A 7,553-nucleotide genomic window follows, 5' to 3' on the forward strand; every position below is an offset into this window, starting at 1 on the left:
ACAAGTTCTTGGACCAGAGTTGGTAGCTGATACTGAGGATAAGGTCAGAATAATTAGGGATCGATTAAAAGAAGCATCTGATAGGCAAAAGTCATATGCAGATTTGAAGCGTAAGGAGATTGAGTACTCAGTAGGTGATATGGTCTTCTTAAAGGTTTCTCCTTGGAAGAAGATATTAAGGTTTGGTAAGAAGGGCAAGTTGAGTCTGCAGTTCATTGGGCCTTATCGGGTTTTGAAGCGAGTAGGCCCAGTGGCTTATCAATTGGAATTGCCTCCAGAGTTAGACAGGGTTCACGATATTTTTCACGTCTTCATGTTAAGGCGTTATCGTTCTGACCCTACTCATGTCGTGCCAGTTGCAGAAATTGAAGTTCAGGCTGATTTGACCTTTGAGGAGGAGCCTGTGCAAATATTGGCTCGAGATGTTAAGGTTCTCAGAAGAAAATCTGTCCTGTTAGTGAATGTTCTTGGACAAGTGGGATCTAGAGGCTGTTGATCGAAGGCTTGGACAAGTGGAACGACTGGATCTATACATAATCGCTAATTTCGGTAAAGGTAGGATCGCTAGTGCCTAAGGTGTTTTTGGCCGAATGTGGTAAGGGGTTAATACGTAGTTCATTTTCGATAGTTAGATTAACGTGTTAGTAATCCAATTGTAGGCAGTTCGTGTGTGGATCTCGTCAGCATATCATCGCAAACAGGTGTGTAACTGACACCCTCTTATAGACTAAATCAGCAAAAACCGAAAAGCTGAAATGCCGAAAAGCCGGTATTTTGAGGACTTGCAATGGTGCGAATGCTCGTGAGATTAATAGTTTGATGTATATGGTAAATTAAAGTGATAAGATTGCAAAGTGCACGATTTCGTGCATTTCGATGTTTTTGGGCTTAATGGGCCAAAATCGGGATAGTGGGCCAACAGGCCCAATTCGGTAAGAAAACGCGATAAGTGTTTCTGGTCGTATGTAAATGGCTATGCTATGCATGAAAACCTTAAGAATCGTTAAATTACTTGAATACCCCTATGTATGGAAAATTACTATTATACCTCTAGGTGCAAAATTACCATTATACTCCTAGGGTTACTTTTGACTGAAAAGTATGATGATCTGATTCCGTATGATGTATGCCATGATTGTATATCTGTTGCATGGGGACATGGGTTATATTATGGAGGAAGCATCCTGGTGGCTACGCCACAATTATCTGATTTGGTGGCTCTGCCACATATATCTGTTCTGGTGGCTCTGCCAGGATTATCTGTATCTGGTGACTCTGTCACATTATCTGTTCTGGCAGCCATGCTGCATATTTCTGTGGCGTGTAGCGGTTGAGTGGATCGAGTAGTCTCCCCACATGGTGAAAGGTTGGTATGGGGGTGCATGTGGTTGGATATGGGTTGGGCTTTGCATAAACATGTAATATCTGTTCTGTTCTGTTATGGGCCTATGGGCTTTATTCTGAATTCTGTTCTGGGCTAAGGCCAACTTATTCTGTTTTCTGTGGTTTGAACCGATATAGGCTATGGTTGGGTTAATTTACACACTGAGTTTCCCCAAACTCACCCTTTTATTTTCATCCACGCAAGTAATCCCCAACCATAGTGGGCTTGGAGCTGTGAGGGATTCGGAGTGGCCACACGTTCTACAAGTTTGATTTTCTTCTGGTGAACTGGACATCCTTTTATTTACGTTTAAGGTTTTGGGTTTTTTTTTAAATGTAATAAGGCCGCTTAATTATTTTTTTTGATAGGTTTAATATGTTTTATTAAGATAGGTATTACTTATATTTAACTGTTGAAATTGGATAGCTTTAAGGGCGCGTTTTCAAAAACAGTAATTGATTTCAAAAAAACACGACAACAAGCAAAGCTTCCGCAATGAAAATATTTTCCAAAATTAATCACTTTTCCTAAAAAGGACTTAATCAAATTGGTTTCCTAGAAATATGAATGACGTTAAGGTGTGGCAATGGCGGTGTGCATGTCTAGGATTGGATCCGAAGGGAGCTTGGTACTTAAGCAGTCCGATGGACTCACCTCCTCTTTCCCGGTTTCCTACCTGGTGCACAGCTTCCATTCACTTTAACCTACAATGAAATTATCTTTTAAAACACTAAGTAAGTTCTTCTAGATCAACAATACTAAAATATTTTGAACGCTTCGATGTGGCATGTCAGATCCGGCCATAACGTCTGGGCTGGGTTGAGGGTGTTACAATAGTTATTACTATAAGGGTTATTTTGAGGTCTAGAATTATTACCCATATAATTTATTTGCTCATTCTCCATGCTAGGACCGAAGGGTAAATATTCTAGATTATTTATTCCACCTCTATTTGCATCGCATTGCATCACCGGATGTACCTATGTAGAACCATATAAACCATCAATTTTCTTATTTAAAAGTTCTAACTGATTTGATAATGTGGTGACCGCATCTAAGTTAAAAACAGCGACTGTTTTCATTGGCTTCGTCCTCATAACTTGCCATTGATAATTATTCAGTGACATCTCCTTTATAAACTCATAAGCTGCTTCAGGTGTTTTATTGTTCAAAGTACTACCGGCTGCTACATCGATCAACTTCCTACTTGAGGGATTTAAACTGTTGTAAAAGATTTGTACCTGTAGCCATAGAGGTAACCCATGGTTAGGGCACCATCTCAATAAGTCTTTATATCTCTCCCATACATCATATAGGGTCTCTAAGTCGATCTGAACGAAGGAAGAGATATCATTCATTAACTTAGCTGCCTTAGCCAGTGGGAAGTACTTCAGTAGGAATTTCTCTATCATTTGATCCCATGTAGTGATAAAACCTCTAGGTAAAGAATTCAACCACTATTTAGCTTTGTTCCTCAACGAGAAGAGGAACGACCTTATACCAATGGCGTCATCAGAAACACCATTAATATTGAAAGTGTCGCACATTTCCAAGAAATTGGCCAAGTGAGTATTTAGATCTTCGTCTTGCAAACCATCGAACTGAACAAATTGTTGTATCATTTGAATATTGTTCAACTTCAGTTTGAAATTATTCGCAGTAATGGTTGGTCTCACAATTCTCGATTCAGCCCAGTTAGAATGGGCTTGGCATAATTGTACATTGTACGAGGAACAAGATCTGGATTTGCAACAACTGTAAGAGGTAGATGATTATTCTGATTATCACCCATCTTCTTAGTAATAATAATAACGTCCTCTTGCTCGTCTACTATACTCTGTCGACTTTGCCTTGCTTATCTATGATTTCTGTGAGCTGTACTTTCAATCTCAGCATCAAATAATAATGGTCCCGACGGGTTTCTTCTAGGCATAAACTAAAGGAACTTGCGAGAAGCAAACAAAAGAAAAATTAGAAAATAAAAATTAAACTAAAAATAAAATAAAATGTGATAAAAATAAATGGCTAAATTAATAAAAATCAAGTGTTCCCAATATTTTAGTCCCCGACAACAGTGCCAAAAACTTTATAGTTACTAAACTAACTATAAATACGACTAAGGCAAGCACACCTATCGAACAATAGTATAGTTATGGTGAGTAGGAAATATCGTATCCACGATGACTAAAAGTACTTGTAATTACCATTTTTCTATTATTTAGCCAACAAATTGGAGTGATTGTTTTTCATCTAAATTTACTAATCTAATTTATCTAGTAACATAATAGAGAATGAAATAGGAAAATAATCGCAGATAACCAATGAGATAGACAATAACTAGGAAAGAATCCACCTAGACTTCACCTATTATTATGAATTTGAATTTAACTATTTATTCATTTGTGTCTTGATCCATAGAAATCCCTAAATTATGTTAATATCTCTTTCGAGAGAAAAAACAACTGACTCTAGGTTGATTAATTGAAATCTCTTTATAATTAAAACCGCTATTGTTGCATTAGCTCTATCTATGAATTCCCCTATTAGATTTTACTCTAATCCAGTAGATTTATGTCATCCTATTTATAGGATTGCATGCAACTCCACTCAATTATGCTAGATCTACTCTTAAACAGGGACTTTTGCTCCACTAAAACAAGCACATTAAACATGAATTAATATCCTAAAAATATTAAAATACGAAATAAGCATACATAATTGAGAACAAAAATCAGGTAGTTATTGCCTAAAAACAGAAATTAAATAATAAGATTCATCATAGGTTTCATCATTCCTAGGTATCTAGGGAATTTAGCTCATAATCTTGAATAGAAACATCTCAGAGTCAGAATAACCATAAGACATAAAGAAATTCAATAAAAATTTGAAAGAAATTAAATGGAGATCTTTGATCTTGAGGAGGTTCAACTTCCGAGTTGATTCTAATGGCATTCTTCGAGTGTTCTCTTTGATCTACTCTGATTCTCCCATATCTCTTCTTTTAATTGGTATTTGTAGACTTTAGAATGCTCAGAAAGCCTAAAAATTGGGTTTTTCCACATATCTAGGAAGCAAGTTGCGAAATCGACACCGGCTGGCACATAGGCATGTGGCCAGCCCATATGGAAATGCCCAAGCCGTGTGGATCCTGGAAACAACTTTATTTTTCCGATTTTGGCTCACTTTTCGCTCTTTTCTCTCCAAATGCTCTCCTAAGTATAGAAACATGAATTTAAACGATTAAGAGCATCAAATTCACTAATTTACATAATTAATCATCCAAAAACGCATTAAGAATGGGATTAGAATATGTTACTTTTACAGCTTATCAATTTACAATTTACTATAAATCATGTAAACTCCTCGAATGAAATTGTCACATAAACTTGAATTAGAATATTTGGCCTCGAAATCGACTATTCTAGCACTAACAAAAATCATATCACTACATTTAATATCTAATCTAGTATAAATTTCTAGAATTTAATTAAAAATGATATTTAAGATCCTAAAATTAAAAAGTTTAAAATCTACTCTAATACAAAAGAAAAATCCTAAAAGGGAAACTACAATAAATTTTAAAAAATTAAATTAATTTGAAATCCCTAAAAACTAATGAATAACTAAATAAACCCCAAATATAAAAAACCTAAATTTAAAATATATATTAATTCAATGCCGAAGCACCCATATACGATGGCCGAAAATTGGGTTTGAAAGTGTTTTTTTCTTCTTTTATAAACACTTTAAGGTTCTTCGGTTTTCTTTTTCTTTTTTTTTTCTTTTCTCTTTTTGATTTTTTTAAAAACAAAAAAAAGCTTGAAAGCTTTTCATGTAGTTTTGATTTTTTTTTAGATCTGAAACCATATCTCATTATAGATTCCCACAGCTAGATCGATTGTAACACCCCCACCCACAGGCGTCACCAGTGAATCAGACATACTTAGTACAAATTATTTTAAAATCAAACTATTTTACTTATTTATAAAATTAACTTACAAGAGAGACAAATTTCTAAATACAGTTCGCTATCACTACTCCACCTTAAGGGAAATACATAATTACAATATATTCACCCCCAATGCGAAGTTCCTAAAGGTGCCCCCTTCCTATGTGCATGATTCTACTCAAGTGAATCCTCGATTCCACGCAATCTGGCTTGGTCCCTCCTCGATTTCCTTATCTCGTATATCCTGCAATCATAAAATAAGCCTTGTAAGTTTAGATGAACTTAGTGAGTTTCTTCATTACAAAAAATGTACCCCACCTTGTTGGGGTTCAATTAAATAATAATAATACAACAACTCCCTACCCGTTTGAGACATTTCTCTTAAACTGTCGTAATGGACCTTTCTTATTCTCGATCCTATCCACTAGTGAATAAACCGTTGAGTGATTTCCTTCTGACTACTCTAACAACCTTCTTCAATAGTTCTTCTAAATGTCTCGCCATATCTGGGAGCTCTTTTCCTTTCTCTTATTTATGCCCAAGTGGTTCTCATCTTCTCACCAATATGCCTTATTAATGTGGCGTCCCAACTTACCTTCCTAAAACTCTTTGGTGAATATCCTCAATCTATTTAGTCCGTGGCAGACTCTTTCCTTATATTAATTCCTAGTAACTTTCTCACCTCCTATCCTTTGGTATAGCTAATAAGGTCCCACATCACCCTGGCAGACTAAATCCTGCTTAGTTTAAGTAGTGGTCGGATTACTTCTTTATAATCTACTTAGTTAAATTACTATACCCTTAAGCATAGCTTGACCTTCTGCTACGACCCACTATGACCTTTAGTACTCAGTCGAATGTCATTGTATTTCCATCTGATTTCATGATTTATCTTTCATATTGCATTCCCTTATAACTCACCACTTGGCGAATACTTCCTAAATGGTTTCCCCTTATAGAGGAATAGCCTCGACAAGCATATTCATTATCTCATTACTCTTTTTCATCAATGGGTTCTATCTAACCCTTCTTTTCCTTATGTACTAATCTGCATTCTCATGGAAACTCCCTAACGTATAGGGTTTCACTGAGCATCCTTTGATGGCACTTATTGGTGGATCTTTATCTACGATCCTCAGTTATACCAAATTTCGTTTGTCTTACACCAGGCACCATTAGTTTTTCAAAACATTTATAGTTAATTCATAACATTTACTATTCATATTCGAAATCATACATAATCAATCATATTATCCTTCAAATGGACCTTCGAGGCCCACATTATACATTAGAAGCAAGTCGGGACTAATCCGAGAACTTAGGAAATTTTTCACGAAATTTCAAAATTTTTCTCATGTACAAGGGTCAAACACCCGTGTGGGTAGGCCATGTGGCTCACACGGCCAAGTGGCACAAGTCACACGGTCTTGTCCCTAACCTGTGTAACGCTTTGACTTGCAAAACATTAAGGTGCAGTTTTTATACAGCCAAGACACACGTATCTTCTAGACCGTGTGGCACACACGGCTAAGACACACACCCGTGTCTCTGCCCATGTACTCAGTTCTGAGCATTCTGTTTCTCAAATTTAAAATGCAGGGGACACACAGTCGGACCACATGCCCATGTGCCAAGCCGTGTGTCACACGCAATGAAGATATCCATGTGGATGAAAATAGGCTATTTTAAGGCCACTTTTCTCACCCTTTCCAAAACTGACCTGTTTACACATTTCCTTACACCAATATTATTCAACCAAGAAACCAAATCAAGTCAAATATCATGTTTTAAACCTAATGTATCATCACACTACTCATTTGCATAACTTACCATGTAATTCCATTCTTTGACTACTATTAGATACTATTAAATACATGCACATAAACCAACTTATATGTATATGAGCCATTCATAACCATTTTGTAAGTTTACTTTCTTTTAATTCTATCCTATACATGCCATATAAACAATAAGTTATTTTAAAAAATCTACCGGTGAAATCTGGATAGTATGGCCCGATGTGTTGATCTAATCCTCTGAACTCTTGTTAATCTACAATGAACATTTAACACACAAAAGTAAGCTTATAAAAGCTTAGTAAGTTCATATGGTTAAATTTTATGATTGATTGTTAAAATTAAAGATTATATAATGTATTATTTCATATCTTTATTGTGGAACCATGATTATTATTATAAAATAAAAATTGAAACAAAATTT

At 35.7% G+C, this 7,553-nt stretch overlaps 1 non-coding gene across 1 annotated transcript; it reads left to right on the forward strand.

The window, feature by feature from the left end:
* Positions 1 to 2,641: 2,641 nt before the first annotated feature.
* Positions 2,642 to 2,748, forward strand: LOC121205371 (small nucleolar RNA R71). Its single transcript, XR_005900451.1, has one exon. It is a non-coding gene; the product is annotated as a small nucleolar RNA R71 (small nucleolar RNA).
* Positions 2,749 to 7,553: the final 4,805 nt, after the last annotated feature.

The sequence above is a fragment of the Gossypium hirsutum genome, chromosome A08 (assembly GCF_007990345.1).
Source record: "Gossypium hirsutum isolate 1008001.06 chromosome A08, Gossypium_hirsutum_v2.1, whole genome shotgun sequence".
NCBI classification, from domain to species: Eukaryota; Viridiplantae; Streptophyta; class Magnoliopsida; order Malvales; family Malvaceae; genus Gossypium; species Gossypium hirsutum.